We start from the raw sequence: 24423 nt of genomic DNA, 5'->3' as shown, positions 1-24423 counted from the left end.
ATGAGCCGTGAGAACTGGGGATTATGATCTCTTCTATTGCCATCCCCCACCCCGCCCCGAGTAGAGTCTCAAAATGCAGAAAAGATGGAGGGTCTGTGGAAGGAGCCCAGTGGGCTGGCCAGATGTGTGGGAACTCGTGCTGCACAGGGCAAGGCTCAGCCAGGGTGAGCACCGGGGAGCAGAGTGGACCCCCCTGCAGGATGGCTGGGCATCAGAGCTGAGTCCTCTAACGGTGATGGGGGTGATGGCGGCAGGGGGTGTGGAGTCCTTAGGAGCAGACTGTCGAAATCACAGGTAAGTACTGCGGCACTGTCAGCCCCTGGGCCAGCCCCATCCTCCACTCACTCGGCAAACATGCATGGGGTCCCCGTGATGTGCCAGGAGCGGTCCTCAGAGCCACTGGAGCGAGTCCTGCAGGGCTCACAGCAACGGTGGGTGTGCGGCACAGGCATGCAGATCACCTCTACACCCTGATGGTGGCCCACGGGAAGTGGCAGTAACTCTGCCACACTGGGACGGTGGTGGGGGCGGGGGCGTTGAATCTCGCCCTTGGGGACAGGTAGGGCCACCGCAGGCAGAACAGGACAGGGGACGGTGTGATGTGAGCAAAGGCCTGGAAGTCTGGCTGGGCACTGTGGCCGCAGAAAAGGCTAGCAAATCAGGTTAGGGGCCTGGGGACAATCCTGCTGGCCACTCTTCGCTGTGACTTCTCTCCTTTCCCTACACTCTCTACTCCTGGGATCTCGCCAGCCTCTTCTCTGTCTGCTCCCATTCGCAAAAGCTCAGGTTGGGGGTGCCCTGATTCTTCATTTCCTAAGGGGTGAGCACCCCATATCTGAGGTGGGGGAGGGGGGTCCTGGGGAACTGAGTGATTCTAAAATAAACACAAAACCAGTGTGCATTTGCTAGCGGGGAGACCCCTCCCCAACCCCTTCTCCTCGGTAAGCACCAGTTTCCACCTCTGGGTTCCTGGCCAACTAGGGGCCATGCCTGCAGGATGGGCAACAACAGTTGGAAAGGAAAAACACAATCTAAGTGGCTGAATTTATAACTTAATTTAGGTTCCTAATGAAACCGGGTCGCAGTCCTGCGTAACGTGGTTTCTTCCCCACGCAGACAGCTTTGCCCTTTTTTGTCCTTGTCTTTCTCTCATTTAATTTCCACTTGGCAGACCCGTTCCCCGGTGGGTGGACGGTCCCTCGGAAGCAGTCAGGAAAGTGGGGTTTTCTCCAACCCTCTGAGTGGGTTAGCTAAAAGATGCCCAAGGGGTTACTAGCTTGGCCCGTTTGAGAACCAAGAAAGCCAAGCCTGGCCCGGGAGGGGGGTCCATACTGGGGCCAAAGCCACACTGCAGAGAGGCAGCAGGGGAGGGACCTGGTCTCCTAGCTCCATGGGCACCAACAAGATTGATTGGCTGATATAATAATAATAATTAAACCTTTACTAAGTGCTAACCACGTGCTAGGCATTGAGCTACGTGCTCTATGTGCAGTAATTAATTTATTACTTAAAACGATCCCATGATGGTGTCCTACCCCTTTTACCAAAGAGGAAACCAAGGCACAGAACTAGAACGTGGAGAGACATGCACAGCGTGGATGGAGATGTTTTACATTTGTCTGGCAGTTCTAGGTTTGGCTTCTTGTAACTTCTTTCAGCTTGGTGGCCTCTGGTTGAAGCTAAGAATGAGGGAAGCTTCCCCAGGCAGAGACCCCAGGCGGGGGCTGCGGGAGGTGGTGGGGCCAGCATTCCTGGGTCGAGAGTACCATGCTGGCTGTCACCACCAAGATACCAAACTGCTTGGGGGAATCCTCTGGGGGGACTATCCTCTTCTTCCTGGTCCTCCATCTCCTCGACTTCGAGCCTGGGGAGCCAGCAGCTGCTAGGGTTACAGTGGGGCATGGGCTGGCCTGGGGCCTCTGGGCCACCACCAGCTGTTTCTTTATATCACCATATTTGTTGTGTGCAGGTAAATGAATGTGGACCAAACTTCTGGACCAAACTCTTCTGGACCAAACTTAAGGTTCGATTGCTAACTATAGCGTCATATGGATGGTGCTGTAGGCGGACCCTGAATTAAAATCCTAGCATTAAGAAGTCTTAGTTTTTATGCTCGGAGAGATATATTTTCCTAAGTACATGGGTTATTTTTTTACTTTATTTGCAAGTGCCCACATGCATTATATGGATCCGTCAGGGCTCCACTCATAACCTGAAGCAGGTGGTTTGGTTCTTCTCTTGTTCTCCACACTTACACATAAACTGAGTTTTGGACTCTCTGCCTGGAGATGGGTACCATGCTTTGGTATGTTTTTCTGGGTCTTTTTGTAAATTGCAGCCTCACCCATGAAATAAGGACCTCCCTAGTGCTTCTGACAAGAATCAATGAACAAAGATAGTAGTAGTCAGCAGGTTAGAAGACTGGGTGTGAATACCAGCTATCACCTAGAGCAGTGTGACCCTTGGCCTCAGCTTCCTCCTCTGTGAAATGGACCTGTTGCTGGTCCAGCTTTGTCTCCCTTGAAGGGTGGTTGTGAGGATCCAACAGGATGGAGAATTCACAAGAACTACGTGCACTGTCATTTTATAAGCTCAGTGCCACACAAGAACAAAGGAATCAATACAACCAACTCCCTAAGAGCCTCTCTAATGGAGGACAATGTGTGGGTAACCCTACAGAATACATCAGCCTGAGGCCATGTATCTGAGAGCTGGTGATAGAGTTTCACGGCCTCTGCACCTAAGCCCACCCACCTGCTAGTGGACTCTACCTAGATGACTGTGACAGGAGACCCTGTTTCTGGGTGACACGAAGAATCTACTGCAGAAAGTCAGGACCTTACTTGAACACAGTAGACTGGTTTAGACAGGAAAGTCATTTTAAAAGAAGAAGGATACGGGGCACCTGGGTGGCTCAGCCAGTTAAGCATCTGCCTTCAGCTCAGGTCATGGTCCCAGAGCCCTGGGATTGAGCCCCACGCATCGGGCTCCCTGCTCAGCAGGAAGTCTGCTTCTCCCTTTGCCCCTCCTGAATCATGCTCGCTCTCTCTCTAATAAATAAAATCTTTAAAAAAATTAAAATAAATAAAAGAAAAGGGATACAGATATTAATAAGATTTAACTAAGGTTAATATTAAGGTGAGCCTCAAAATCATAAGAACCTACCAAATAACCAGTGGTGGAAGGAGACAGGGTAAGAATTATAGAGAATTATGTTTTCTATAGAAGTATAGAGGAATCAATTATACATTGGAAGGCAACTGATTGTTGTAGGGGGCCTTTTCTAAGGGTGATCCTAGAAGTAGCCCACTGATACCAGGAATGAACTCCCTGGGTTTCTACTTCCTAGGCTTAAATCTCTACTTACGAAAATATATTGGTTCATTTTTCCTAGTCTTCTCTCTCTCTCTATCTTTAAATCATTCATCAACATCTTACTTTCTAAGCTCTGTTTTACCCCACGTGACCTTAAAATGCAATTTTCATATAACCTCCTGCTGGATGGGTTGGCCTAAGGTCCATTCAAAAGGTTTCTAAACTCTCCTACACCGACCACTGAAATTTTCCAGTTTGAACGTGTGACAAAAATCACTTTAGTTAGATAAATCTTTCTTAGAATGTAGATATAGTTAAATGTCATCACTCACTTGTATTTTCATGTAAATTTGTTACATCAGATGATTTTCTGTTTTTCTAAACTTTTAAAATTGAAGCTTAACAAACATACAGTAAAGTGCAGAGATCTTAATTGTAGAACTTTTTGATCTTTTTCAGAGTGCACACGCGCATTGAAGGCTACGTATTTCCCTCTGAGTACTGCTTTGGTTGCTTTCTGTACATGCTGATTTGTGGTATTGTCACTATTCATTTCAAAGTATTTTTCTAATTCCCACTGCAACTCCTTTTTTCCTCCAAGATTATGTGTGTGTCACTTGACTTTAAAACATTTTGGAAATATTTTAGTAGTATTTTTCTGGTGGATTTCTGGCTTGATTCTACTGTGGCTGGAGAAGATGCTCTGTGTGATTTCAGTCTTTTGAAATTTGTTGAGACTTGCTTTATGGCCCAGAAAACCATTTCTTTTAGTGGATGTTCCATGTGCATCGAAAAGAATGTGTATTCTTCAGTTTTGTTAATCATGTTGCTGAAATAATATATCATTTTATGAAATAAATAGAAGTGGGGGGAAGGCAGGGGATACAGGGATCATGAAGCACCTCATTTTGGCTCTCAACACGGCAAGGCACTGCAAAAGTAACACCTTCAGTGGGGTGTGAGGAGGCCCTCAAAGGCAGGGCCACAGCCTGGGGTCCTGCGGGTGGGGCTCCATGGGCAGCACTGGCAGGGCTTCTGCCATCAAAGCAGGGCCAATGATGTCATTAATGATGTGCCCCTATCCATTCCCTCTCTTCTCACTGGTGCCCCCATCCCCACTCCTGTGTCTCAAGGAGGACTAGGCTTGCACCTACTAGTCCCACTTCTGTTTCTGGCTTGCTCTATGATCTTGAGCCTCAGTTTCTCTCATCCACAAAACTGGAAGGACTATCTCGCTCACTCGGTTGGGTAGAGATGCCACTCTACTCCAGGACTTACTACTGGCATGGTAACTTCTAACCACTCCTGTATCACCTAAGGCTCTGTGTATATGATCATGTGCCTAGTAGTAACAATGGCTGATATTAATTGATATTAATTAATATATTAATATTAATCATGTGCCATGAGTTGGGGATGGTTCTAAGCACTTTGTAAGTAGTACCTCTTTTGCTCCTCACAATAATCCTGTGAGTAGGCATGAGCATCACTCTTACCTTACAGACGAGGAAAGGGAGACAGAGGTCAGAGAGCTTGCCCGGGGCCACACTGTTAGTAAACAGGGGGTGGCATTTGGAGTCAGGCAGTCTGACTTCAGGGTGGACTCTTCTCAGAAGGACCATATGCTCCAGTCTGCCCGCACAATACCAGTTTCGCCAGTACAACCTTGGTTTACACCTACTGCCTAGGCATGATTATTGGTAGTGCCCCATTTCATGTAAAAATGTCGCAGTTTAGATGTTCAATCCTGGCTCTTTGCCACTATCTCATAGTGCTTGTCAATGACAGTCAGTATTCCTGAAGCCTCAGAACTTCTCTGCCCCCATCCCCTCCACCTGCTGTAGGTTTCTCCAACCCGCCACACGCTCTTACACACAGGGTCACCAGCCCCCATCCACCTAGCCTAAAGCATTTCCCTTAACTGCATTATTTGCTAAAATCTGAGCTCAGTTCTGTACCTTGAACATCCACCACAGCACCTGACACATGGGTATTCACTAGATGTTGAACGAATGAATGAACAGATGAACACGGGCACTAAGGGGCCACGGGAAAGCTCCCGCACTCTTTAAGCGTCATACAAATATTTCTCACCCAGTTCCCCACGACACCTAAGTCAAAGATGATGGGAAAGAGAGAAGCACATCTCACTCCCTCCCTTCTGGGTCCTGAACCTGCATGAATGTGAAGGACCCCATGGTCTAGCACAGAGCCTCCTGGGGAGCCTGAAGAAGCCAGCCCAGGGACTTGCTCTGTTTTCTCCCCAGAGCCTTCCATGTCGTCCCCTCTTTCCCCTCATCTTTCAGTTCTAGCCTCAGGTAAGAAACGCAGACCTTGGTCCAGGGTATGCCAAAGTAGAAAATTCTTTCGAAAAACACCCAAACAAGGCACAAACAGTGACAGGACAGCCCCTGCTGGTGGGATACCCCTGGCGCATTGTCAGGCTCATCCTCATGGAATCAGACCTCACAAGAAACCACAGCAGGAGGGGCGGCTTTGACAGGTTTGGAAGGTGAGCATCCCCTTCTCTGAACCGCACACCCTCTTTTCCTTGCCTTCACTCCAGTCCTTCCAGGTGGCTGTCCAGCAGAGGCTGGGAAAGCCTGGAGTCCCGGAGGCCCACCTCAGTGGGATCTCGGCGCCAACCACGTCTGGCTTCCTCCTTAAAATGCTCAGCAGCAGAGCAGCGGAGCTGTGAGAGGTAAGAGTGTGTGTGCACCCAACCTGAAAGGAGTTCATTAAATAAATGCCCGATCTGAGGGAGGCAAGTCATTCTGCCTGTGTTTCAGAAACTAAGATTTCCTAGTCATGGAGACAAGGTGTTTCAGGGCCTTGAGAAGCCACCTCTGGCCCTGGCGCCCCTTTGACTCCCTGGCCAGGAGTCAGAAGCCCCAGCCCCCTGTGGCGGCAGCCAGTGAAGAGGCCAGGTCTCTCATTTAATGGTCTCAGGTGCCGTCACCTCTACTTTATAACCGAGGGGGCTGAGGCTCCTCTAGCAGACCCAGGCACCCATCGCTGGTGTTGGTGTCAAAGTCAAGACCTCTCAGTTCTGGCCTTTCATCAGGAATTTTTTTTTTAAAAGATTTTTTATTTATTCATTTGAGACACAGAGATACAGAGAGCGAGAGCGAGAGCATGAGCAGGGAGAGAGGCAGAGGGAGACAGAGAAGCAGGCTCCTTGTCGAGCCAGGAGCCCGATGTGGGGCTCGATCCCAGGACCCTAGGATCATGACCTGAGCCGAAGGCAGACACTTAACCATCTGAGCCACCCAGGTGCCCCTCATCAGGATTTGAGGAAAGAAAAAAGTCACCTCCAGCCAGAGTTGATTTCTCTGTCCAAGCTTGGTACTTGGAGCATGGAGATACCTCCATGAGAAGCCTCGCACAGCAAGGATGGAGGTTTCAGAGGCGGCCCATTCAAGATCTATATGGTAAAGAGCAAGGGCAGGAGGAAGGCCCCAGAGCCCAAGGTGTTGGGGTTCAGCAGAGGGATGGCTCAGAGGAATGCGACAAAGACAGGGCAGCTACACCCCTCAACTCCAGGAGGCGCTGTACACATCAGGCGCCCGTGAATGGCTGCCACTGGAGTTGTACAGGGCACGGTCTATGCGGGTGCCCACAGCTGCCCTGGCAAGCACCCAGCTGCTCATTTCTGATCTTCCTTCTCTCCTGCGTTCCTTGCCGGGACTGGGTGCCTTCCGTCTGATGGAGCCAGCTGGGTGGACTTTTGACTTTTATTAGAGGTTTGCAAACAGAGCCTGGGCAGCACAAAAATATACTGGGTGGGCAGACACTGGGGGGCTGGTACCACTGAGAACCTCCCACCCCCATGTACCTTTTTAAACATATAAACCTCAACTCTGATCTGCAGGTAGCTATCCTCCTCTTTTTTCTAGAGAATGGGAGGTGGATTAAAACTGATTTAAGCCTAATTTCTTTTTTTTTTTTAAAGATTTTATTTATTTATTTGACAGAGAGAGACACAGCGAGAGAGGGAACACAAGCAGGGGGAGTGGGAGAGGGAGAAGCAGGCTTCCCGCTGAGCAGGGAGCCCGATGTGGGGCTCGATCCCAGGACCCTGGGATCATGACCCGAGCCGAAGGCAGACGCTTAACCGACTGAGCCACCCAGGCGCCCCTTAAGTCTAATTTCTAAGATAGCCAAGACTGTTAGTGGTCTGTCAAAAGTTGTCTCCCCTTCCTTCTATTATAACGGAGTTGCAGGTGGGTACGCGGCCACCTCAGTAGCAACCACATTTCCCAGCTAGACCTGGCCAACTGGCAGTTCTTGACAATGGGATGTGTGTGGAAGGGCCACGTCCAGGCTTGCCGCTGGGAGTAGGAGCACAGATGTGCCTGAAACTGAGCTTCCACCATGCAAACAAGCACAGCCCTCCAAAGCAATGGTTCTCCAACTTTAGGGCACATTCGAATCCCCTGGAGGGCTTTATAGCCACAAGGAGCTGGGCCCCAGCCTGAGATTCTGATTCGGTAGGTCTGGGGTGGTGCCTGAGAATTTGCATTTCCAACAAGTTTCCAGGGGTCTACTGATGCTGCTGGTCAGGGGACCATGCCTGGAGACCACATCCTGCCCTTGGGGAGGGCAGAGACAACAGAGGGCAGGAACCTGGATCCCTGTGTGACTGCGGAGCAGGACAGCTGGCCTGCCCTGGACTATTAAAAGAGAGAAACTTCTTTTCTCTCAGAGGCCCAGCTTTGTCTCTAACTGAATCCTGTCCGTAGGAGTCAGAGTCTTCGCTGTAGAATGTCCCACTCAAAGAGAAGAAGAAAGAAAGGCCTACTGTAGCTCCCTCTCCAAGAGCAACGCGGTGGTCCCCAAGCAGACTGGCACCCAGAGCCAGGATGCGAGCGATTGCAGGTGGAAGGCTCCCGAGCCTGACCTGGTGGACACGGAGGCTACCTCCCAAGTCCCACGTGGCCCTGCATCCTGTCTCCTTCTCAAATCATTGCTGGACCCTTCTTCTCTTCACCACCTGGGCCTGAAGCTTCACTTCCCTGTCCGGTCGTGGTGCAGCCCACCACAGTCCAGCCACCCCCTCCCCTCCACTCATCCCACAGTCACTTCTGATCGCCAAAGCCAGAGTCAGCTTTTCCCACCTCATCCTGCTTCACCTCTGCTGAATTGGACACTACTGAGCGCACCTTCCTTTTGAAGCTCTCTCTCCGCGGCTGGTGTCACGGCCCCACCCCTGCCCAATCCTTCCTGTGTCTCCAATTTGCTCTGATCTGAATGTCATGACATCATGACGCCGAGTCACTGACTCTGTGCTCTCCTCAGTCTCATTGGCTGGGTCCTCTTCTTGGTGCACTCCTTTAATTAAAGGCTGGCACTACCTCCGGGGGGCAAGGTGGGGACCATTCTTTGTGCTTTGCCTCCTGTCAATCCTTTTCAACCTCACTCACACCCAGCTCTACCTACGTCTCCCAAGCTGACGACTCTCAGAAACCTGCTGGGCACTAGGCTTTCTCATGTGGCTGCCAGCCCAGCTGAAACTAAGTCAGTAGCTCCCCCACCAACCCGGCCATCTGGTATCCCTGACACTCCCATCCAGCCACCCACCCAGGGCACCCATCTTCAGGATTATGACCCACTCCTCTTTTCCAGTGTCACCACTTCCTGCCCCAACCCTTACCACTGCACCCAGATGTCCCCCATCTGCCCTCCTTCATCAACCCCTAGTCAATCCACTCACTCTGCTCTTCTGCGACCGCCTGCTGTAGGCCTACCCCTCATTTATTGCTGTGGTCATCTTGTTGGTGCTTCATGTATCTCCTTTCCCTTCTGAGATCAACTAATTAATTAATCTGTTAATTCACTGAGCACTCGAGGCCTGGCTATGTGATGTAATGGGCTGGAGATTAAAGAGAAGAGGATGAATAAAGCAGGCCCCGACCTCAGAGAGCTCCCATCATGGGAGACTGTCATCAGCATCATCCAACCCAATGCATGAAGTTCAGAGAGAAAAGTGTGTCCAGGAGAGGAACTACTAGTGAGAGTTCAAGCACAAGTAGGAATTTGTCAAAGAAGGTGACAAATTAGCTATATGCCAGGCTCAAGAGTCTGGACTTTATTATGAAAGCAATGGGTACTGGTGAACTTTCTGATTCAGGGAGTGATAGAATTAGAGTCACTACTTATGAAGTTAGATTAAATAAACCCAAATGGTTTAGCAGGTTATAAACCAGATCCTGGGGTTTGGGAAGAAGCATTCCTTTAAATGAATTTTTAAAATCCGCCATGGAGTGTGGGCATCTGAAGGGAGAACCAGGCCTGTGTCCGGTTGATTTGTTGTAGCTCTGTAAGAGGCTGTAGTGGACACTGTGTTGTCCAGGGCGGTCAAGGGTGGGCCAGCCCAGCCCACTGTCAGTCCAAGCAGCTGGCCCTGGCTGACCACCTGCACTGCTGGACCAGGCTAGGGGAGCAGAGGAGCCGAGAGCGAGAAGTAAAACCCTAAACCCAATGAGGAAAACCACTACCTCTCTGAACAAAGAGCACAGGGTTTTAATTTTGACACATTAGGTTTCAAAGACACCTTTTAAAAAGAAAAACGCATTGCCTAATATACTTACTGCTCCCTCTAAAAACCAGCTTAATTATAGTGAAGAATACAGTCTATAATTTTTCCCACACTTGGAGATGGATCTGTATTATAATTTCCCCGATCTTCGTGAATGAATGGATATAAGATTTCCACCCAGAAAGAGCTGCTGTTTTCATCACCCATGTGGAGACACGTGCTTGAGCCCCTGTCCGGGTGGGGGGCTGCTGGGCCATCATCCCCGAAGGGAAGGCTGGAGCTTGGCATGAGGGGATTTGTTGGGGACTGTGTGTGTTCCTGTTCCCTCCTGGGGACAGGCACTAAGGGTGGTCCTCCCTTCCCGTGATTCCCAAACAAAGGGGAATTGCCAAAAGGATGCTAGGAACATCTGCTGACACTGAGGGATGATATTTATGGAGGCATTAGCAGATGGAGTTTGGCTGGGGGGCAGGGGTGGGCAAGCAAAGGCCCAGGAGTCAGGGGGTCTAATTCAGGATTTCCCTCACTACTCGTCAGCACTTTGGGCAAATCACTGTCTCTCTCTGTGCCTCATTTTATGAGCAAGTTGGTGTTCTAGCTACATTCTTTCAAAGCAATTTGTATGTAGAACCTAACATATAAAACAGATAATAGCGGGGCACCTGGGTGGCTCAGTCATTGGGCGTCTGCTTTCAGCTCAGGTCATGATCCCAAGGTCCTGGGTTTGAGGCACACATCAGGCTCCCTGCTCAGCAGGAAGCCTGCTTCTCCCTCTCCCACTCCCCCTGCTTGTGTTCCCTCTCTTGCTGTGTCTCTCTCTGTCAAATAAATAAATAAAGTCTTAAAAAAAAAAATAAAACAGATAATAGCTTCTCTGGCTGAAGGGGTGTGCTACTCCCCTGGAATCCCCCCATTCAAGCCCACCTGATCACTGTCTCCCCCTTCCCCACTTACCCGAAAGCTGGAACCACAAAGAAACCCAGCTTTAGCACTCTATGAGACCAAGATGTGGGCATTAGCTTTTTTATTCTTTAATTGCATATTGTCCCCCATACTTGTCCCTGGTGAAAAGAAGCAGGGGGATAACTGCTGGGGTCTACATCATAGAAATCTACATCCCTTATCATAGACTCATCTGAGATCATGAGAGACCCTTCATTTTATAGATAGTTCCATTTCTGCTGACCCCCACCTGGCCCCAGTTCCACCCACTGTTTTCTTTTTTTTTTTTTTTTTTTACTGAGGGAAAATACACATAACATAAAATTTACCACTGTGACCATTCTAAAGTGTACAATTCAGTGGCCTTAAGGGCATTTACAATGTTGTACAACCATCACTACTATCTAGCTCAGAACTTTTCATCACCCCAAATGGAAACCTTGTAACTACTGAGCACTCACTCCTCACTCCCCTTCCCCCCAGCTCCTAGAGACCTCCACTGAGCTTCTCTATGGATTTGCCTACTCTGAATACTTCGTATCAGTGGAATCATACAATATATGATTTTTTGTGTCTGGCTTCTCTCACTTAGCATAATGTCTTCAAGGTTCATCCATGCTTGAGCATGGATTTGTACTTTATTCTTTGTTACGGCTGAATTATGTATAGACCACCTTTTACTTATCCATGCATCTGTTGATTGACATTTGGGTTGTTTCCACCTTTTGGCTATAGTGAATAGAGCTGCTATGAGCATTCGTGTACACGTTTTTGTTTGGGCACCTGTTTCCAATGCCTCTGGGTAATGCCTAGGAGTGGAATTGTTGGGTCACATGTTTAACTTACTGAGGAATTGCCAAATTGTCTTCCACAGCCCCACCTCATTTTTTTCAATATGGCGTCTGTCCTGGGCAAGTGGGCCCAAGGCCACCGGGGAATGGCAGCAGCCCTGTACGAGGACATGGGGTTTGCTATTTCTGTCCTCTCTAGGCTTTAGCTCACTGGTTGCTTGCACAGAGGATGGGAATAATAATAATTATAAGAGTGATGACATAATTATTATAGTACTTCTCACAGTAACTAAGAGGTGGGCACTCTTAGGATCCCCATTTCACAGATGGAGAAACTTATTCAAAAACACACAACCTTGTCTGAAATACAGGTCCACCCTCCCATCCACCTCCTGTGCTGCTCTAGAGGAGCCTTCCTAACCCCCTCTCCCCCCACCTCCAGTCTGGAGATCCTCCTGCCCCAGCTTCTGGTGCCTGCCTCCCAGGAGCATGCCCTCGTCTGGCTCCTGCCAGGCCATTTCATGAGCTGGGCTGCCTTCCAGGATCTGCCACCGCATCAGCCTTCTCTGATTAGTTCCCAGCTCCTAGCTGATGATGAGACCACCTCCACCCAGCAGGCTTCTGGCACAACTGAGCCCTGCTCTCCGCCCTCAGCTAGGGCCTGGGGACACTGGGGCATGACAACTGATAGAGCTCCTTCTCCCTTCTCCACAAAGCAGCTTCCAGCATATGTGGGCTCACGCTGCCCATGACAACTTTCCAGGCCCTCTACACAGGCAAGGAAACTGGGCCTGGGCTGGTCTTTGGAAGCTGCACCTAAGCCTCCGTATCTGAGGCCACGTGATCATGGTGAGGCAAAAAGGCTGCCAACTGCAGATAGGCCTGGGGCAGGAGGCCAGCCAGCGCTGCCCTCCCTGGTCAGTTCTGCTCTGCCACCTCAGGTGCAGAGCTGGGATGGAAGCAGCAGGTCCTCCCTGTCACCCCACCATCCACCCACAGGTGGTCCAGCCAATGGTCAGCTGTAAGTGCCTGACAGAAACTCGAGAAGGCCGGAGGGCTGGGTGGCCATGACTCTGAGAGCAGAGGGAGAGACTTCCAAACATCCACAGCCCCCAGTGAGCCAGACAGAGTGGGAGATGCTCTGGGCCCCGCGGGCCTCCCAAGCTTGGATTTAGGGCTTAGACGGGAGCTGGAGCCCCACGGGGCATCTGTTCTTAGGGCCCAGGGTATGCTTTCACTGTTGTGTGCGTTTGAGGGTGAAGGGGTGTAAGACATGGCTCCCTGAAGCAGTCTAGAGGATGTGGGAGGCGCTCTGGGCCCCCAATCAACACCGACCACCCCCCTCAGACTCAACAAGGACTCCCACCAGGTTTGACGCAGGGGACCAGGTCCTCAGATGTACAGGCCCCCTTTGCTGCCCCCTCCTCCAGGGTGTGATCCCCAGCCGAGTGCAAATTGCCCAGTGCAGCTTCCTCCCCAAGTCCCCAGCTGCAGCCACTATTCACTTGACCTGATCGTTTCTGAGAGCCGGCTGGGAAATGACACTGCTTGAGCCCCACAGCGGACACCTGTGAGCTTCAGGGAGGTGGTCCTTGTGTGACAGCTGATGCATGATCCTGAGTGTGGCTGGGAGGGGGGCTTTTCTTCCCTCCATCGTCCCTGGTGCTAGGAGGAGAGAGCTGGGGAGTGAATAGGAACGTGAGCCTGGTTCCCTGATGCCTGGTTCCCTGATGAACAGTTTGGGCTGTTACATATATGAAGGGAAAATTACTGTCACTCTTACTGGCTATGTGAACTTGGGCAGGTCGGTCCTATGTAGGTAAGCCAGTGTCCTCCTCTGTCCTACGGGGATAAGAAGGCCCTTAAGGACCCCAGAAAGAGTGACCTTGAAGGCCAGTCAAGCACTGGTTGACTGTGCCGCCTGCTCCTTCCCGACCCCGCCAGTGGTAGCAGCCTCCATTGGAGGGCGGGGGTGGGGAGAAGAGGGTAGTCAGAAGGCTCTGTGCTCTGGCAGAGATGCTCTGGGGTGGAAGGAGGGGTGCCCGCGAAGAAGCTTTCATTATGCTGCACACTAATTGGTGCTTAAGTACATTCACAACCTGCTCACTGGGAATCAGAAAGGCACAGACAATCCTTTCCAGGCAGCAGGAAATTAAAAAAAAAATGCCTCAATGACATAAAAACTTGTCTCCTTTCCCAGAGAGTAGGATTTGTACAATGTCTCCTTTGCTTTCAAAATAATGCCTGTCTTGTCTTTGGAGAAGGACACCATGGCTTAGCAAGTAAACCTAAAAGACCATTCCTTCCAAGGGGTTCTAAGTTGGAGGCCCCTGAAATTATATGAAAAAATGTTACTATTTATGTACTGGGGTTCCATAGGTGTTAGCAGGTCCCCAAAGAGGTTTATGAATTCCCCCAACCAAAAAGTTAAGATTCGTATTTGGAGTAGCTGTAGACAAGACCTGGATTATCAAATCCCAGGAGAAAGGTCTTATGTTAGGCACAGGATCAGGGCCCCTGTGGACCCCAGGGATGCCAGAGGAGGCAGAGATGGGGCTAGAAGCTGGTATCCCAGGTATCCAGACCCTGGTTCAGACTGCTTTCTTCCATACCACATGGACCGACAGAACCGTGTGCTTATGTATAGGAGGGTGAGGGAGAGAACATTTACGCATCCAAATTTAAATTCCAATTTTCACTTTGGGACTTGGATGTAAATCTTTTAGGTCTTAAGTCCAGAAAGTGATGTAATTTACTGAAGAGAGTGTGGAAGCTGCTAAGCTCCCTGATAAATAAACCACGTTGCCTCATCTCAGCCCTGTGAAAACATATTTTCTAGGGACATAGAAACCCCCTTGGAAAGTATTAAAATCTTCTCCCTGCAGGAGAGCAAACACACAGATTCTTGTCTTTTTAAAGATATTTGACCTTTCTGGGCAAGGAAATAATGCACTCACATGGCAACTAACCAACAACCCCCACACTGTTACCCTAATTCTTTCCAAAAAAGAAGGAAGAACTTTTAGTTCCATGAGTTACAGAGGGAGGATGTTATAGAAACGGACTTGATATCTGAACAGTCTAGATATTGTGTACATTGGCTCTCTAACCACGTACTAATTACTTCATCACCGTCAGCATCTCTACGTTGTTCCTGAAGTTTGGAGAGTCGCCTGCATGTCCCAGGACTAGAAGATGGAGAAGGAGCTGGTCTGCTCCCATATGTTGGCCAGAGACACCCAGAAGGTAGATGTCATTTCTGCTTTCTCCCTGAGTAAGTTTGAGAAGAGCTGGCCCTCAAGTGCACATTCTGGTTCTCAGCCCAGTGCTTGGGCTTTGGGAGGACTGCAGCCTCCCAGTGCTGCCAACAGCCATGATCTCTGAGCTCCCACTGCCTCTGGTTGTTACCGAGCCTATTAATTCAAGGACATCAGGAAATAACAAGCCTCCAGTGCTTTGGAAGTGTGAAGAACTCTAAAAGGATGCCTCATTATTATTGATAGTGATGATAATATGTGGTATGTAATATTTATGTGCAACTTTGGCTGCTAATTTCCAAAATGAGGAGGGAAGAATTTAAAGATCCAGCCAGCTCTGTGGGTAGCAACTACATTCTCAACAACTTAAATGGAATCTTTAGCTTCTGGTCCTTGAATTCTTTCTAAGATGGCACGTCAGCAATCCAACCTTTGGATGGTGTGGGCTCACCTCCTGTCAAGGGTGCACGAGACACTGGGCAAGAATAAGGAGAGCAGGGAATAATTGCTTTCTATGTCCACAAGCTCACCCAGTTTAGATTTATTGAAATGCCACATCATGCCTGATCATGGGCAAACTTCCCCACCTCCCCACCCCCCCCAATTTTGAGGCCAGACCTCCCTGGGTTTGAATCTCAGCTCTGCCATGTGTTAGCTGTGGGATCTGGGGAAGGTCTTTAACTTAGGTGTGCCTCAACATTCACGACTGTGAGGTGGGCTTAAACCCCTGAATTTACCAAAAGGGTACCTTCTGTAAATTAAAAGACAAACCTATGTAGTAATGAGAAATAGAGCCCAAGGCTAAAATTATTGTTAAGGATAACTTTCACAAGGGAGGGATTCATTATTGCTGTTGGTGGTATTATTCTTATCCCAAGTTCTGGTTCCTGCAGCTCACTTCACCTTCCAGGGCCTCAGTTGTAAGTAGAACAGTTCCAGTTATTTCCAGCCTTAGATTGCAAAGCAAGACTTGGAGGCCTTGCTGTGCCCCCTGGCCAGCCTCCCCCTGTCCTTCTGCGCTCTCTACCCCATGCATGTGGGACAGGATGTTTGCCTGGCTGGGCAGGTTCAGGTTGGTTCTGCCATACTCCACTTTGAGAACAACTGCCCTTGGGGCAGTGCTTTTCAACCTTAGCTACACCAGAACCACCTGAGGACTTTGTAAAAATCCTGATTCCCAGGCTGCAGCCCGGGGGAATGAAAGTGGGGTCTCAGAGGGTGGCGCCCGAGAGACCGCGGTTCGTGGTTTGGAGGCTAGGCCTTCCTCTAGCACAGGCTAGCCCCTGTGCCCACGTTTAGTGCTTTTGGGTCCTTGAGCTGTCCGTAACCACAGGTGGGTGGCCTGGGGCTCTGCAAACTGTTTCTGTTAGAAGACCAGTTAACAAATCTCCCCGGCTCTGCGGGCCCCATGGTCTCTGCCATGTAGTCCTCTTTGTTCTTCTGTTTGTTTCAACCTTTTAAATACATAATCTTAGCTTGCAGCTCATACAAAACAGTTTGCGGACCCCTGGAGAATAGCATGTCATGCAACTGTCAAATTTAATAATGAAAATAGCTATTTACAATTAGCATTACTTAGACAATAAATTAAAACCCAGGTAGAAGGTAGGCCAACTTAAAGGGAGTAAAGGTACAAATGTGGTCTCTCTGCTCTCTCTAACTACTTCTTCTAACAGGTCTTTCTATATTTAAAAAAAAAAGAAAGAAAAGAGGTGGAAAGAACTCCTTTTTCAGTTCGTGGTACCAGTACTTGCTTCCTAGAACTCGCTGGGAACTTGAGGTTTCCAGCCCACTGAAAAGCCCTCAGCCGGCAGCAAGCTATCAGAAGGTGTTAATTGCTTTCTGAGTATTTCATTCTGGCTCTAGTCCTAACTTCCTGTCTCCCTGCCTCACCTCTCTCCCCACAGAGAGAGGGACTTATTTCTTTTGGAAGGCTTGGCTTCCCTAAGCCTCTCTGTGTGCAAAAAGCACCCCAAAATGTGGAGTCACCTAAAGGGCACCTTCTCCCTTGCTAACTAAGCCACACCCTTCCCCATCCCAAACCATCTGCTTGGTTTCGGTATAAAAATGGCATGCCTAGAACAAGCTAGCCAATGTCTTTGAACAGACGTAAGAACTCCTAGAAGCTTTTTGCTTTCTGGTGCATTCCAACCATCAGACAAAATGGGCCATGCCCCCCTCTACTCCTGTCTTTTGGTCCTTTCTTTTGAGCTTCTTAAACACACTAGAACCTGTGAGTAAATGATCCAAGCTGACTTTTTAAAAATGTAAATGATTTAAAGCAGAAGGATGGAGACCTGGATAAGGAGATGGAAGCCTTCGCTATTTTCCAAAAATCTAAATGACTAACTGGAATCTGAGGGCACCTGAATGGCCCGCTCGTTTAAAGGACGTATTCTATCCCAAGTGGACCAGAACCATCTAAACATGGGACCAAAACGGAAGGTCAAGGGTTGAAGCCCAGCTGGCTTCCCGAGCAGGCTCTCTGCACAGACTCACACTGCCCCGTGCTGAGAAGGGCCTTGCACTTGGTTTAATGTGCTGCTGTTGGCATCTTGGAATTTTTAATAATTTTATCTTTGAGCCTGTGTTTTGTAAGTGAAGCCCCGTGGGACGGTGGGCATGACTGTGAGCAGACAGAAATGCACAGTGTGTGTGTCCACTGTTCCTTGCTGATCTCATTTGATCCTTGATGCCCCATGAGCACAGAATTCCCGGGGGTCCTCCAGGCGTGATGCTCAAGGAGCCTCAAATCGAGTACAAGGTAAGGTGTTCGGTTTCTCATGGAGCAAGGGGGTGCTGATGGCCCAGGGAGGTCAGGCTCTCTGCTGGAACCAGAGCTGGATTCAAGTGCAGAAAGCAAGTGATGCATTGGAAGAAACACCAGCAACCAAGGACCCCTATGGGTACCCTGTCCTTCCCTATTTGTGGCATTTCCTGCATTAGTCATCTCCTCAAGCTGAAAATGATGAACAGAAGGGAAGTGAAGCCCGTGTCCATGTTGGGCATGGTTGCCTTTCTTTTCAGCCCTTTCTTTCCCTTAGGCTGAAAATGGGGTGTGACAGTGTGTTGACAGAAGGTGCATGTATCAAGAAGGGAAATAAAAACATCAAGGTCATTTTGTGTATCATTTCCAGTGTTGAGAAGAACAAAACATGAGCTAGGACATATGACTGTGTGATTTGGGTGATTCTACATATGAGTTAAATGCTCATATACTTGCTTTTATTTTATTTTATTTTATTTATTTAAGTAATCCCTACGCATAACGTGGGGCTCAATCCTAGGACCCTGAGATCAAGAATCGCACACTCTTCCAACTGAGCCAGCCAAGGTGCCCCTACTTGCATTTAAAACTGGCATTGCATGATATCAAGATGAATTAGTAAATTCATGCTAATGATTAAAACTAAATTAAAATTTTAATTTCTCTTAGAATGCCATTGAGGAGCAAATAAAACCCACCGTGACAAGTTAAGAAAGAGACCATGGAAGACAGGAAAAGGCTTTTACATTTTAGTACTTTTAATGACACTTTTTCCTGCCTTTTGAGCCAGGGGTCCACAATTTCATGTTGCACCAGGTCCGACAAATTATGTAGCCAGCCCTCATTGAGGTACTTCTCCCTGAGGCACAATTTCATTGATGGCTGATAAGCTCCCTCCTGAAATATCTATTCTGTGGACACTGACCGAATTCCCACTGTTTGCCCAGCTTGGTGCTAGCTGCCAGGGATAAAAAGTCAATAAACGTAAATTTCTATCCTCACGCAGTGGTGAGGAATATAACCCTGAAGCCATAGTACAGGACATTGTTTTCCAAGGGTCAGAACCGTAGTACTTGTCTGCAGAAGGAGGGTCTGAGAGAGAAATGTCTTTACAACTTTTCACGAGCACTTAGAGAAACGTGGGCCTTTGCCTGTCAAAAAAAGCTTCAGAGGCTAGTTACCATACCTACATGATCAAACAGGATAATGGAAAACTTTTTATAATTTTGCAATCTGTTCCAAACCTCAGACAAACTGGACAACACCAGCCCAATCCTGTTCTTTGTTCTTTTCTCTTCTGAGCCTTTCAACACACTAGAATCTGTTGGTTAAATGGTCTAAACTGATCTTTTTTTTTTTTTTTAAGATTTTATTTATTTATTTGACAGAGAGAGACACAGCGAGAGAGGGAACACAAGCAGGAGGAGTGGGAGAGGGAGAAGCAGGCTTCCCACTGAGCAGGGAGCCTGTTGCAGGGCTCGATCCCAGGACCCTGGGATCATGACCTGAGCCAAAGGCAGACACTTAACTGACTGAGCCACCCAGATGTCCCTAAACTGATCTTTTAAAAATGTAAATGATAGAAAGGGGAGAAGTAGACCCTGGGTAGTGAAATCACTACCACTTTTATGGTCTTTGATTAATTGTTTCCAATGGAGAAACAAATTTTCATTTACACTTAAGTGTGGCTGACAAAAATCTTTCAAAACACGAGATCCCTGTTCAAATAATAATAATAAGAAGAATCTGGAAGTCAGGACACAGGTGAGAACCACTGCGGGGTTCTCCCTTGCTGTCTGCCATCAAAGAGGGTCAGGGAACTCTACTTTAGTTCAAAACTTAACTACTTCAAAACGGATCAGGGACCATCAGAGCAATTTCCTTTAACATTTCCTGAACCTCTGTAACAGCCTCAATTCTTGAATTCTTGGCATTTTGCAGTAAAACCCCTTAAGCCTTTAAGAAGGGCTGATGCGTACACAGGGCAGTGAGGTGGGAGGGAGCTGCTGAAGTCCAGCCGCATCCTGCCCCCAGTTGTGTGGGGAGCAGAACGGCCCAGGGGGAAAGACAGCCAGAGGAGAAAAGGGGTGGTTGGCTGGCCCCGGGCGTACCCCCCCAATGACTGGCACGCAAGATCAGGGCTGGGACACGTGGTGCAGCAGTCACCACCTGGCAGGCCCCACTTGTTACCGCAAACCCTCGTCCAGAGTGCTCACCTTGGTCAGCCCACACCTGGGCGCTCTGTGCCCCTCTCCGGATTTGGGCTCTCTGGACTTAACTCTGCCATCCATTGGTACCCAGGCCAGCCGGGAAGTAGAAGTCCTTTCTTTGGTTGGCAGAAGAGGAACTGAAACTCAGTGGGGTCACATAACACACGGAGGGCCACCCAGAAGGAAGGGGCAGGGCCCCGATTCCAGGCTGGAGTGCCTGACCTGGAGCTGGGCTCTCTGCCCTTCCCCCACAAGTCCCACTGCACCAGTTTTCCTTTCGTTTCCTGAGCTCCAGCTACGGCTCAGGTGAGCGCCACCCCAGCAGTGTACCCTCAGCTGTTTTCTCCTCTCTTCCTGGGAGTGACTTGAATCTCCTCACAACTAGATGCTTGAGGTCAGGGGCCAGATCTTTAGGTATTCTGAGGCCTGGAGGCTCAGAGGAGGCTCTGGGTGAATATGTGCATATTAATCGGCCCTCCCCTTCAACTCTGCAGTGCATCCCCTTCTAAGCACAAATCTCATGAAGCCCGGGAGCCCACGGGGGTCAGCCAGGGCAGGGACTGCTACAAGAAGCAAGGTCAATGGTCGGCAGGAATTACCAGGGGTGTCTGTGTTCCCTCTCTCCTTTCCACTTCTTTCCATAGTCTCCCCCCTCAGCCACCCCCCCAAAACAACTCAATGAAACAACTGAACCTCCTTCTCCATTAAGGGGTGTGCTATTAATATATAATATTACCATTACATGTTATATACTCTTAGTACATACTATATATATATATATACACACACACACACACACACACACTATTAGATACTATATATTACTATTATGTACTATATAATAATTGTATATAGTAATATAAATAATAATAAATAAAAGTAATATACAGTATATAATATATAGTACTGTAAATAATATATAATAGTAATAGTATATATAGTATATAATACTAACAGTATATACTATAATATGTAATTATATAATATGTATTTATATATTAATAGCATATAATATTTAGCATGTTGTTATGTATTACATATTATATACTATACATGACTGTATCTTACATAATTACATACATATAATATTATGTTTTATATAACTATATTAGAGTATACATGTCTTATACTAACTCCTATGGGGTTTAACAAAGGTGGTGGTCAACATGGATTCTGTGCCAAAAACCTGGGCACACAGTGCTGATATGGGAACCACAATGCCTCCTGCAAACGCATTTACAGGAAGAGACGACCTCGGGGCTGACAAGGCTGCTGTAAATGCGGGTCAGGGGATGCCATCACGTCGCTGTCTTCTAGGCTCAGGAATGGCTCAGAGAGAGGGCTCCTTCCCACTGCCAACTACTCAAGAATAAAGCATGCTGAGGTGACATCTACTGGGCAGGAGGCACATCTGGACAGTCCGCCTGGGAACATAACCCCGGGAGGATGATGACTGACATGGTCACCCTGAACAGGCAGCTCTCAATCAGAGTGTGGCTTATCCGCTTTGCAGATAGTCAGTGTCCCCTCCTGCTCATCTCACACATACTTCAGAGTTCCCACGGACCTCTGGTTGCTGGACTGTGTGCAAAATCATCTTCATATTAACCTTGTCCAAAAATTCAGGAAATTAAACCGGTTGCAAAAAAACAACCCTATGATGACTTCCCTGGCCAAGCAGAAGTGATCTGTGGGATGTGTCTGAATCACTGCCGTTGGTCCTCCTTGAGGGCTGAGCCTGCACTATTTCCAGCTGCAGGACTATTATTTCAACTTGGACTTGAAAAGGCCCCTTGGCGTCTTCTGATACAATGGTTTTCCAGTTTTATCTTAGTGGGAGGGCCCTTTCTTCAAAGGAAATCCTAGCTGGACGCCAGCCCATAACTCAGATTAACCCCCAGCTGTTGGAGTGAGGGACCCATGGCCCTGCTTATGGGGCTTGCTCCTCCCTCAAAAGCTCCTAGGAGCACAATTTGAAAAGCATGCCACCATTCCCTGCTTATTAAGTTATTCGCTCGATCACCGACACAACCTTTTCTGAGTACCTACTATGTTCCAGGGGCTGGTGAGCCAGCAGGTAGGAGCACCGGGGGAGGGCCCTGCTTTCCAGAATCTTCCAGTATGGCTGGAGATAGCAGAGCTAAGTTCAGACGATGGTAAGTGCTATGAAAGAATCAGATCAGGGCAATGTGCTTGTGGCCCAGGAGGAAGCTACTTTAGATGGGGGATCGAAGAAAGGCCTCTCTGAGGCAGTAAAACCTGAGTGGAGGGCAGAACAACTGGTTGGACAGATGCCCTGATTTTGACCAGTGAGGAAGCTGACCCAAAGAGGTGAAGTGATGTTCCCCAGGACACACAAGTTGAGAGCCGAGCCAGGACTTGACCCTGGGTTTCCAGGCCCCCTGGCCAGGGCTCTTACCTTTCGCAGTGTTGACTACACAGCTGCTACACGCAAATAAGGCTCTGTAACGGGGGATATCTAAGTGCCCACAAAACCCCACACCCGCCCTGGCGTTCAGGGCCGCCTGTCACGACTCTTAGTGCCCTCTCAGCCCTCCTCAGCCGGTTTGAGTCTGGCTCTGTACCCCAGAAGACAGCACCATGCAGTTGCCATCCCATACCCATGACGTTGCTTGGGAAAACTCCCTCCTCTCTTATGTCCCTGGCTTCAAACTGTGGAAAGGGCTCTTTACTGCTTCTGTTGGTGGCATGAAGATAAAAGGAAGATGGCGGCTCACCCAGAAGAAGGCTCCCTGCAAAGTCAAGCTGCTCTAGGGTTACACAACTTAAAGGCCAGCCAAGCCAGTTTTGCTCCTGGGCTGTAGAAGGCTTTCATACAAAACCTCCAGCACCGCAAGGTCTGTATGGATCAAACACACCAAGAGTCCAAAGCTGGGCTCTAGGCACACACTCCTGCTGAATATCATGGGAAGCAGTATGCAAATGGCTCCCTTTACTAACCCCAGCCAAATAGCTCCAGGCCCTCAAAGTGTTCCCCAAGCCTCACACTCCACCCCATGTGCCCAGCATTTGCCCTTCGCCCTCCGAGCCTAAGGCTGTCCCAGCACTTTCCCAGGCATTAGCCAATTTGAGCCTCCAGTACCTCCTGAGGTAGGCAGGACAGCAGTTCTTTTTTTTTTTTAAGATTTTATTTATTTATTTGACAGAGAGAGACACAGCGAAGAGAAGGAACACAAGCAGGGGGAGTGGGAGAGGGAGAAGCAGGCCCTCCGCTGAGCAGGGAGCCCGATGTGGGGCTCGATCCCAGGACCCTGGGATCATGACCTGAGCCAAAGGCAGACGCTTAACGGCTGAGCCACCCAGGCGTCCCAGGACAGCAGTTCTAAATTGCATTTTGCACACAAGCAACTGAGCCACTGAGAGACCTGTGCAGGGAACATCACTAGTAACATAGTAACAACCACTGAATTATGATTCAAACCCAGGGCTCCAGATTCCAAAGGTAGCTATCATCAAGCTGCTCACAGATTAAACACAGAGTATCCACCCTGATTTAATACCACATTCATTCCCTCTCTCCCTTCCACCTACATCTTATGCCCTGGAGTGTACTAAGCTTCTGGAGGGTTTCCAGAAGCTGCCTCTTCTCTTCTTGCTATCCCTGCCTCATACTGTGTGCCCACATGCTGGAGAGATCTGTAGCAATTTAGACCCAAGGTGAGATGCTCTCCTGTCCAAACTGACTGACCCCTCCTTCCTTTCATATTTTCAGCCAGTTCACGCTTGTCAATACTGAACATACCACTGGGAAAATACACCCTAGAACCATCCACATCTTCCTTCTTCCCATACCAAACCGGCCAACTGCACCTGCAGGACTGGACAGGCAAACACAGGTGACGGGGCCTGCATAGCCATGTCCCCACAAATACACAGATGTGTCCCCATGGGACACAGAAGCCACACCAGCTGCCAGCATTTAGCAAACTCTGCTAACTCTATACAATTCTAGCTAGGATTACTCTGGACCGGTCACCCCGGGCTTGTGCCTAAGAGCCAGCTACCAGAATCCAGGTGGACAAAGAAAATGACATTTTGACGAGAAACAGACAGGCACCGAGCACGCTGGGCGGCACAAGACACCCAGAAGCCCAGAGCCCTCTCCCAAGGCTATAAGCGCAGAAAGGCGGACTCGTGACTCAAGAGTATAATTAGGGACACAAACGCTGCGACCCCCGCAGAGCCCAGTGCGCGCCCGCGTCCACCCAGAGGAACCCGAGGCCTCCCGCCCCCACTCCGCATCCAGAGTCGGCTGGCCCCCGACCGCCCAGGCCCGGTCCGACTCAGCACGGCGGGCCGCGCGGCACGGGGAGGGAGATGGGGGTGCGACCCGCCCGCCGCCTCCCCCGTCCCGGCCCTCCCGAGCTCCGCGAGCTGCTCCGCCGCCCCCCGCACTTACCCGGCCCCGCGGGCCGCCGAGCTCTGCACGCAGCGACGGTAGCCGGAGCTTCGGGAGGCGCGGCGGCGCTCCGGGCCCTCCCAGCGGGAGAGCGTCAGGGTGCGGGCAGCCAGGCTCCAGCCCAGCACCCCGGGCACTTCCTGCCGGCCCGCCCCGCCCCGCTTCCCGAGCGCCCACCCTCCC

At 49.4% G+C, this 24423-nt stretch overlaps 1 protein-coding gene across 1 annotated transcript in view; it reads right to left on the bottom strand.

Annotated features, from left to right (window-relative positions):
* TSPAN11 (tetraspanin 11) overlaps window positions 1-24339 on the bottom strand; it is a 67008-nt gene extending 42669 nt beyond the window's left edge. The window contains exon 1 of the mRNA XM_021690686.2: window positions 24241-24339. The gene's annotated coding sequence lies outside the window, so the exon portion shown is untranslated. The remainder of the gene's footprint in view (window positions 1-24240) is intronic.
* Window positions 24340-24423: the final 84 nt, after the last annotated feature.

This window comes from Neomonachus schauinslandi, chromosome 5 (genome assembly GCF_002201575.2).
Source record: "Neomonachus schauinslandi chromosome 5, ASM220157v2, whole genome shotgun sequence".
Taxonomy (NCBI): Eukaryota; Metazoa; Chordata; class Mammalia; order Carnivora; family Phocidae; genus Neomonachus; species Neomonachus schauinslandi.
This window is presented reverse-complemented; position numbering and strand designations above follow the sequence as displayed.